This window comes from Trematomus bernacchii, unplaced genomic scaffold, assembly GCF_902827165.1.
Source record: "Trematomus bernacchii unplaced genomic scaffold, fTreBer1.1, whole genome shotgun sequence".
In the NCBI taxonomy this organism is placed as follows: domain Eukaryota; kingdom Metazoa; phylum Chordata; class Actinopteri; order Perciformes; family Nototheniidae; genus Trematomus; species Trematomus bernacchii.
The window spans coordinates 37,813-48,865 of record NW_022987886.1 but is presented as its reverse complement, the minus strand read 5'-3'; positions in this window follow the sequence as shown (position 1 = coordinate 48,865).

Sequence of the window (11,053 nt, the reverse complement as noted above, 5' to 3'; positions counted from 1 at the left end):
AAAATATTTAATCGCGATTAATCGCATGATTGTCCATAGTTAATCGCGATTAATCGCAAATTAATCGCACATATTTTATCTGTTCTAAATGTACCTTAGAGGGATATTTTTCAAGTTTTTAATACTCTTATCAACATATGAGTGGACAACTATGCTTTATATGTTTGTTTATTATCATTTGAACAATGACAAATATTCTCATGAATATTAAACACAACAACCTCTGAACATTACAAATATTCGCCTCAATTCAACCTAGAACCTCTCTCATACAATACTGTGTGTGTGTGTGTGTGTGTGTGTGTGTGTGTGTGTGTGTGTGTGTGTGTGTGTGTGTGTGTGTGTGTGTGTGTGTGTGTGTGAATGTGGAGGATCGTTGGAGCTATGTGCAGCTCAAGGCATATATGCCTGTGTGTATGAGCTGTGTTGCGGCACTATCCATGCTGAGTGTGCTGTCTGGCTACCTGCATAAAGTCAAGTGCTCGGCGCAGTTGTCGGCGAAATGTCGCTCCTCTGTTTTCATTGAAACAGCTCCTTATATCCGTTAGCTCAGCTAGCTAGCACCAGATGCTAACAACAACACGTAAGGTGTGCTTCGCTCGCATACACACACCCTCCCGGTCCTCCCGATGGCCAGTCCGGGCCTGCCGGTGAGCGTGGAAGTGTGGTCTGCCACAAGCGGGCAGCAGGAGCGGGGCTGTCAGCATCAGCTTGTAGATGGTATTTTAAACTCGATGCGCTCTGAAACTACGGCGGCCGAGGACAAAAAATACACATGCGTTAATCGCGTTAAAATAATTAGTGGCGTTAATTTTTTTTTGCGTTAACGCGTTATTAACGCGTTAACTTGACAGCCCTAATAATTACTTGTCTTTCAAATTTGAAGGAGGGTGAGCAAGCATCTTGAGGAACATTCATCATTAACTCCTCCAAAAACTATAGTTTATTCAATAATAAATGAATATGTGAATCATAACAGTGATTGACAGCTGATAGGAATAATATGATTGTTAATAGTATCATATTCATTCAGACAAACATCGATGAGACAGTTAATTAATGTACTTATTGCAGCAGTCTTCATAGATTTGGTTCCCCTGCTGGTCTAAGAGTGAAACAAACTCATTCAGTTATTGGTCAGTTAAAATTCATTAAATTCTGTCTGCCACCTTATATATTTATATGTAAGGCTTTACTGATGTGCCACAATAATGTCACCTAATGTTATTGAATTAAAATATGAACATTGTGGCTTTCCAAGTTAACATTGATTGATATGACTGAGATTAAATCAGCATATACTTCTGCCAGGGGATGCCACCCCTCAGAATCTCCTGCCACCCTCTGAGCTTCAGTCAGAGAAGGGGGGGCGCTGAGCAAAGTGACTAGAACCACACACTGATATAGAGTGTCTTCAGAGACAGAGTGTGTCTTCAGAGAGTGTGTCTTTAGAGAGTGTGTCTTCAGAGAGTGTGTCTTCAGAGAGTGTGTCTTCTGAGCAGGGGTTAAATTGGGCCGGGGCTGTCTCTTGCACATGACGATACGCTGACGTCATCACCCTCGCACAGTTATCATATGTTTACAAAAAACGTTATATAGGCCTAAGTGAAAACTTTCCTCGTTCTTAATATAGACTATATTTAGGGTCGATATATTACGTTACATTACATGTCACTTGTTAGACGCTTTTATCCAAAGCGACTTACATACTCAATACTGTGGGCAATCCCCACAGGAGCAATTTGGGGTGAAGTGTCTCAGGGACACAACGACATGCTGACTGCAGTGGGACTCGAACTTGCTATCCTCTGATTTGAAGATCAGCGCATTAACCCACTGCGCCACACGCCTCCTCGTATATATGTATTGACTTTACTTTAAAATAGCAGATCTCTGTGACCGGATATAGTTTTTTCGGCTTGGTGAACGTGTGTCTCTGCTCCGATCAGGAGTTGCAGCCCGCAGCCAGAACCACCCCCCCCCCCCCTAACATCACCTGTCTAATAGCAGAGAAGCTTTAATAACGGTGCTGTGAGGCCGAAGCACTTCCATTCAGACTGACACACATTCACTCATGGGGGGGGGGTTTGCAATAGCTCCATGATGTGATGAGAGGTGTTGTGCAATACGCTGCATGTCCTTATCATAGGTGGTGTGTGTGTGTGTGTGTGTGTGTGTGTGTGTGTGTGTGTGTGTGTGTGTGTGTGTGTCTGTGTGTGTGTGTGTGTGTGTGTGTTTGTGTGTGTTTGTGATGTGCTTTAGTACATGTTTTTTTATAATTCTCTTTAACTTTGATAAGATCACATTAAGACCACATGACGTGTTTGAAACAGTTCAGTAGGAGACCAATTTCAAATAACAAACTCTTTCACACAGATACAGAATGACTAACATTGGGGTTTGTCTGCATGCGCATCTCTCCCAGATGAGCTGAATAGCTTTTTTGCATGTTTTGAGAGCAGCCAGGCTGTGGAGGCACAGAGGGACCAGGAGCCCTGCCCTTTTGTTTTAAACAGGGCAGATGTGTGTAAATCCTTTAAAACACAAGGCTCCTGGACCTGATGGCATCCCTGGCCGTGTTCTCAGGGTGTGTGCAGTTCAGCTGGCAGAGGTGTTCACAGACATCTTCAACAGGTCCCTGCTGCAGTCTGTAGTCCCACATGTTTGAAACACTCCACCATCGTTCCTGTCCCCAAAAAGACAAAAATCACCAGCCTCAATGACTACCACCCAGTAGCACTCACCTCCATCATAATGAAGTGCTTTGAGCGGTTAGTCAAAACCTTCATCACTGACTCTCTGGACCCCCTGCAGTTTGCCTACAGAGCAAAGAGGTCCACAGACGACGCCATAGCCCTCACCCTCCACACTGCCCTCTCACACCTGGACCAGAGGAACACATATGTGAGAATGCTGTTCATTGATTACAGTTCAGCGTTCAACACCATTGTGCCCTTCAAGCTGGTCATCAAGCTCAGAGACCTCGGGCTCAACAGCGCCCTCTGTGACTGGATCCTGAACTTCCTGACGGGCAGACCCCAGGCAGTGCGGGTGGGAAACATCACATCCTCCACCCTGATCCTCAACACCGGTGCCCCTCAAGGCTGCATGCTCAGCCCTCTCCTCTACTCCCTGTTCACTCACGACTGCATGGCCACACACAGCTCCAACACCATCGTGAAGTTTGCTGATGACACGACCGTCATCGGCCAGATCACAGACGACGACGAGACGGCGTACAGAGAGGAGGTCGAAAACCTGACATCTTGGTGCCAGGACAACAACCTCCATCTCAACGTCAGCAAAACAAAGGAGCTGATTGTGGATTACAGGAAGCAGCAGAGAGAGGGACACGCCCCCATAGCCATCAATGGGACTACGGTGGAGAGAGTCAGCAGCTTCAGGTTCCTTGGGGTCCACATCACTGAGGACCTGACATGGACTCTTCACACCACCACCATCACCAAGAAAGCTCAACAGCAGCTCTTCCTCCTCCGCAGGCTGAGGAGGTTCAAAATGGATTCCAGATTACTCTGCAACTTCTACAGGTGCACCATAGAGAGCATCCTGACCTTCTACAGGTGCTCCATAGAGAGCATCCTGACCTTCTACAGGTGCACCATAGAGAGGATCCTGACCTACAGGTGCACCATAGAGAGCATCCTGACCTTCTACAGGTGCACCATAGAGAGGATCCTGACCTTCTACAGGTGCACCATAGAGAGTATCCTGACCTTCTACAGGTGCACCATAGAGAGTATCCTGACCTTCTACAGGTGCACCATAGAGAGGATCCTGACCTACAGGTGCACCATAGAGAGTATCCTGACCTTCTACAGGTGCACCATAGAGAGGATCCTGACCTTCTACAGGTGCACCATAGAGAGTATCCTGACCTTCTACAGGTGCACCATAGAGAGGATCCTGACTGGCAGCATCACGGCCTGGTACGGCAGCTGCACCGCCCTCAATCGTAAGGCTTTACAAAGGGTGGTGCACAGCACATCACCAGGACGGAGCTGCCATCCATGGAGGATCTTTACTCCCAGCGGCTCAGGAAGAAAGCCCTCAGGATTATAAAAGACCTCCATCACCCCAGCCACAAACTGTTCAGTCTGCTGCTGTCTGGCAGGCGGTACCGCAGCATCCTGGCAAAAACAACCAGATTCAGAGACAGCTTCATCCTGCAGGCAATAAGACTGTTAAACAACTGAACTGCTGAAACAATTTCATAACATTCATCTGCTACTTAGTAATTATTTATCTATTATCTAAAATATCATTCCAATAACTTGTATATAGACTCGTATTGCACTATTCCACTTTTTTTAAACTATTTTTCTTTTTGTATTACTTTTAATATAACATTCTTTAATATTGTTTTAATATTGTCTGCTTATCTGTATTATTGTGTTGCACTGTTGGAGAAGCCTGTGACCTAAGATTTTCAATGACATAATTACTCTGTAGCTACTGTATGTTAGTTTGACAATAAAGAACCTTGAACCTGCTGCTTAACATTTTTAAGCAAGCAACTAAAGAACTAAAAGCCCGACTGAACAAAGGCAGGTGCAAAAAACAAAGTGTGTAGAAAAGTAGAAGAAGGACTCAGAGATCAGAGTCACAGAGCAGAGGACCAGAGTCCGGGGAGGAACAGGTTCAGGTGGAACCAGCTTTGTTCTGACTATGGAGAGGTTCTGTAATCCTCATTGATAAAGACTCAGCATGATTGGTTAGCTTGATTCGAGGAGTGAACTCTCAGGACAACCCTGTCTCCTAAAAATTACGTTCCCACAGAACTAAACTGCATTCTTTTCTACATATCTTCTAGAAACATATTTTCTCCCACGTTACGTTTGTTATGAACGTATCTTAAATACGTTTATTTTCTACATATCTTTGCCATTTATTGTCTTGCTTATAATAATGATAATAGTCATTTATAAATATCATTTTAGAGCACACATTTGAAATCGACGATCGGGCTCGATATGTGGTTAAATTAAAATCAGTAGGCGAGGCTGTAATTTCGCCAGCTGTTACTCTCATGAGCGAGGCAGAAAATAATAGTTTTAACATGCCAAAAAGCTGCTGTGTCGTTTATTGCACCTCAAACATTAAAACAAATCCAGAGTTACGTGTTTCTGTAAGAAAGGACAGTAACAGAAGAGCTCTGTGGCTTCAGGCTTGATCGCCGTTCAAATGACAGCGTTGGTTTCCCCAAAAGTGGGTGGGGCTGTAAAGTGACGTAGATTTTACTCTCATCTATTATTCAAAACCATTCTATTTATTCTAACGTAAATTACATGCCAGTGTTTTATCTTTTTATTTAGCGATTTGTTTTTGCACTGGGAATGTTTTCATGTGGAACCGGAAGTACGTCACTTCACTTTGTCTTCTTCGTCCCTTTTACGTTCCAGACAATGCATGGCTCAGCGTAACAGACTGAACAGCGACCCCAGGTGTGTCTACATTGGAATTACATCTTCATTACTGAAGGAAAAATACTTTACCTAGTGTTTGTTAACTGGGTTTTTAATGCAGTTGGCTTTTCTTAATGGTTACAATATTGCTATGAGTTATATCTGAAGCAAATTATGTTTCTGAAGATGTGTCGTCAATTCCACCCTTCAATGTAGCATAAATGTGAACTCTCATTACAGGAACAATACCGGAAACAGATGTAGGAAAGATCCTCAGCTCGCTGATTGGATGTTTTAGCCGCATTGCACGTTGGGAGATGGTGTTTATGCGATGTGAAATCCGAAAACATTTAAAAATAAAATAATACTTTATTCCAAGTGTTCTTGCTTTTCTCTTTGGAAGTCATCACATAACGGCATTGTAATACATGGTTCGGCTGCATTAAATATTACACATCTGCCGTAGTTCTTTATTTATAGAGCCCTGATGAGAAGACTTCTGGACAAACAGGAAGAAGTGCCGCCGAAACTGAATACGTGACGTGGATCATAAATATATCAACAATTACACAATATCTTACATTTATTTTCACAAAATACGTCTCCTTGCAGTATCAATAGTAATTCGGCTGACTTTTATATTTGATCCAATTGGTAGATAGGTTATATTTACACCATAACGGTGCACAGCTGATAGAAAAGGACTTGTAGTTTTTAAAGATATTACTGATTTTCTTTGAATATAAGAATGTAAATACTGAGTTGAGAGAATAGTCAGGGGATTTTGGTGATGGGAGACACATCTATGGAATCACAATTTCAATAGCTTGCCATTAAATGACGGATATACCTTTCTGTCTGTGATGTTTTACAAATCAGATATTAATGTGTAGAAGTAAAACATGAGAAATAGTATAGCAATATCCTGTACAATTATGTAAAAACATGAATAAAACTACACATCTTCAGATGTTATACATACATAAGTATCCTACACTAATAATACAAAGTTATTATTAGTATGCTGTGTGTACCTTGTGTGCACCGCCTAGTGGTTAAAGCACGTTATTGAATTATTTTTGTTGAATAATGTTATTTTTGTTGAATAATGTTATTTGATGAAAAAAATATTAAGAGTACATACTTTCATAGGGGGAAAGTAGAAGGTCAATGATAGAAATATAGAATATAAAAAATCAAGAAGATACTGTAAGTGATCTCTACAATAAAACAGTTTAGTGCCGGATGTATAAAGATATTAATATGAGGATGTGCAAAACAGACAAACTAATTAACCTTTATTAACACATTAAAGAATGCTTTAGGTTAAGGTCTTCTTTTAAAGGAGAGGTGTCATGGCCATTTCCACTGATCATAATTCCATTGTTGAGGTATACTAAAATAGATTTTTGTGCATTTTTCCAAACTCACATTGGTTTCTCATACAGCATCTCTGTAAACTACGTGTATTCACTGAATGTCACTCTCTGCCTTTAACGGCTCGTTGTAGCTCCAAAAGCTCCAGCCCCCACCCTCCCTGTGAGCACAGTGTGCTCTGATTGGTCGGGACATTGTGAATCGCGCTGAGCTCCGTGGAGGTGTTGTTTCCTTGTTTAGGATACACAGCCAAACACAGCCAAACTCATCCTGAGCACACACAAACTCACATCCGAAGTAAAAACAATAAGTGTGGCTTGATATTGAGTAAGAAAAAGGTTGATAAACGCTGTGAGAATGGGTCTGCAGAGAGAATTTTGCCGCGATCCCAACTGTCTGTTATCAGCCTGCAGCCAGGGAGGAGAAATCAGCTGAGCTTGCCTTCTCCCTGCACACAGATGTGTGTGTGAGGAAGTCCGTGGATTGGTCAATTTGGACCAATCAGCGGGGGCTTAACGTAACGGCTCCGCGGACGTTACGTAACGGCTCCACGGATTGGTCCATTTCCTTCCGGCAGTGGCGGCGCCAGGGTATGGCTGGGGCAGCGCCATATATGCCCCTTTCACACCGGCGCTTTTCCAGCTCCTGCTCGGAGCTGGAGCTGGAAAAGCGCCGGTTTTTCCTGTTCACACCGCAGCGGCGGCGCGTCATAGCTCCGGAATGCGGTTCACTTCCAGCTCCAAAAAATTGTCGGTCCAGAGGCAAGAGCTTCGGAGCTATGACGCGGCGTCGCTTACGTCTCTTACGTCGAGGCGTGCAGGAAACCTTACTTTGACCATCCGTTCGCTGTTATTGATCATTGTGGAGATACATGGGCTGTACAGGTTGTCATGTCCGACTATCACAAGTAGAATCATAATGAAAAATACGCCGGTAAAATGTGCCTGTAGAAAACGGCTTAGCAAGTAGTCAGTTTAGCTTCGGTTGCTATGCTATAACCCATGTTATACCAGAGAAACTTTCATAACAGCGTTGTGATGCCAAACAGCGTCAATTCAGACTGACACACATTCACTTAAGGGGAACTGAGGATATGTATCAGCTGCTTGTGTGACAGTCAGACAGTGAATACTTTAGAGCCGTGTGAGCTAACCCGGAGCTAACGGGAGAATAAACTCCCGTGGAAGAGCAGCCAGCACTGCAGCGGTCGGTAAATGCCGCTGAAACACATTAATAAACAATGAACCACGGCACTCTGGAGAAAAGTATAAGGTTGGAGAAGTCGTTATTTAATTTAATCTGGCTTCGTATGATTAAAAGCAACACGATCATCGACCCGACGCAGTCCCCGGCCCGTTGTTGTTGTGGGAAAAAATCAGCGACGTAAACTGTGACGTCATGACGCAGCAGCGGCAGCTCTGGGCAGTGTGAACAGAGCGGGAGCTGAAAAGGGAAACCGGAGCTGAACCAGAAAAGCTCTCGCTAGGAGCTAGAAAGGGAAAAGCGCTGGTGTGAAAGCCGCAATAGAGAGAGAGTTACGACAGCGGAAGTCCAAAATGCTTGATCGTCACGTGGTTCAGGGAGAGTCAATAGTTCCCCGGAAGTTCGTGGCGGGACATATGAATGCATGATTACCGGAGATAGAACTACGATTTTTGGTAATAAGTAGTGAATAAAGGTCTTGATTTGCAATATTTATACAACATACCGATATGTGCATGTATTTACATCAATATGTTTTAAAAATAAAATAGAATCTGCCAATATTTATGGATAATATTAGGAATAGTGTGAACAACTAGTTTACTTGTTAACATATACATGTTAGGCTGTTGCCTTGGTTAAAGAGCCTGTTGCTGTTGTGTATTGCTTTGAATTATTTAAAACAAATATTATCTTCTTAAACAGGTATGGTAGTCAGGTGCATCACTTCCTAATGTTTATTGATATATTTAGAGGGAGGGGATGGTAAGGAATGCTTCAAAATTTAGATTAGATTCATTTCTACCATTTTTTTAATTCATGGTGGTTTCAGTAATCCCATGGTACTTGAGGACATAAGTAATCTAAATGACTAATGTACTCTTTATGACTTTCAGAAAGGACAGGAGACCAACAGGTGACTATCAATGGACTAGCAGCAACATGATTATGACGTTAAAAGTGTTGTTTTAGGAACATCCATTGTAAATACATGGAATTCAATAAACATTGAATAGCATGTCATGCAGTTTGTTTGTGCCTTTTCCTCCGTGTTGTCCTGGCATATCGTCTCCACCATGGTTTGCTGTGCTGCCTGGGGATGCTCCAATCGCTCAGAGAAAGGAGTAAGAATCAGAATGTACGGCTTCCCCACTGACACAGATGCCCCTTTCACACCGGCGCTTTTCCAGCTCCTGCTCGGAGCCGGAGCTGGAAAAGCGCCGTTTTTTCCTGTTCACACCGCAGCGGCGGCGCGTCATAGCTCCGGAATGCGGTTCACTTCCAGCTCCAAAAAATTGTCGGTCCAGAGGCAAGAGCTTCGGAGCTATGACGCGGCGTCTCTTACGTCGAGGCGTGCAGGAAACCTTACTTTGACCATCCGTTCGCTGTTATTGATCATTGTGGAGAGCAGGCAGACGTTTTGTTTGTTATTATAGCAGCTATCAGATGGAATTAATACATGGGCTGTACAGGTTGTCATGTCCGACTATCACAAGTAGAATCATAATGAAATATACGCCGGTAAAATGTGCCTGTAGAAAACGGCTTAGCAAGTAGTCAGTTTAGCTTCGGTTGCTATGCTAACATCACCCATGTTATACCAGAGAAACTTTCATAACAGCGTTGTGATGCCAAACAGCGTCAATTCAGACTGACACACATTCACTTAAGGGGAACTGGGGATATGTATCAGCTGCTTGTGTGACAGTCAGACAGTGAATACTTTAGAGCCGTGTGAGCTAACCCGGAGCTAACGGGAGAATAAACTCCTGTGGAAGAGCAGCCAGCACTGCAGCGGTCGCTAAATGCCGCTGAAACACATTAATAAACAATGAACCACGGCACTCTGGAGAAACGTATAAGGTTGGAGAAGTCGTTATTTAATTTAATCTGGCTTCGTATGATTAATAGCAACACGATCATCGACCCGACGCAGTCCCCGGCCCGTTGTTGTTGTGGGAGAAAATCAGCGACGTAAACTGTGACGTCATGACGCAGCAGCGGCAGCTCTGGGCGGTATGAACAGAGCGGGAGCTGAAAAGGGAAACCGGAGCTGAACCAGAAAAGCTCTCGCTCGGAGCTAGAAAGGGAAAAGCGCTGGTGTGAAAGCCGCAAGAGAGGAGGGAAAAATGGCTAGCTCAAGTCAGCAGGAGCAATTTAACAATCAAAACAGACAGCCGCAACAAAATATGTGAGGTAATCATATTCAAACACTGCATTTGCACTTTTTCACAAAACGAAGACCACACCATTGGGAAGCTTAATGTTTGGTTTAATACAAATAACAGGGAAAGACTTGAAGAACTCTGAGAGTTGAGACTCAGGGTGCAGAGTGAGGGTCTCAATGCAGGTATTCAGGCTCTATTGAATCCCCCTCTGATTCGTGTGCTGAAAGAGGGAGAAACAGACAGGAGAATGGGTTATACACACCTATATAGCACATCTATTGGATGGGAAATTGCCTTGGGGAGATTAGGTGTGGTCTTTGTTTCCAACTGAAGTTATGGAACTTTATTATTTGTGAGTTTAACAAAGTATGACAAATGGCATCAGTAATGGATGTGATATGAATTTGCATAAAGTTGTCTCACATTCTTGGTCGTATTTTACGTACAGTATGTAATGAGTGTATACATGTCCAGTAAGTCCTCCACCTGTAACATCACTGCCCCTCCACCTGCCATACAGTAGGTTACTAATATACACTAACAAGATTACTTATATAATACAGTGATAGAATACATGTTTAGTATGCTTACTTATATACAACAGTAGTATTAAATGTACCTTGTGTTTTCACTCTCACTTTGCCATCATTTCAAAATCAGCTGAGCTGCAACATAATACAGACAGGTAATAATCAACAGAATACACTAAAAACACTCACCCATAAATTACGTTTTTGTTTACTGTTTGGAAGTCTCAAATATGCACTCTAAATTAATATCAAATAGCTCTCTTCCTTATTATTGTGTAACGTTAACTTTATTATACTAGCTTGTAGGTCTACTCCAAAATGGAGATCGTAATTTCTCCACCTCCACTCATTA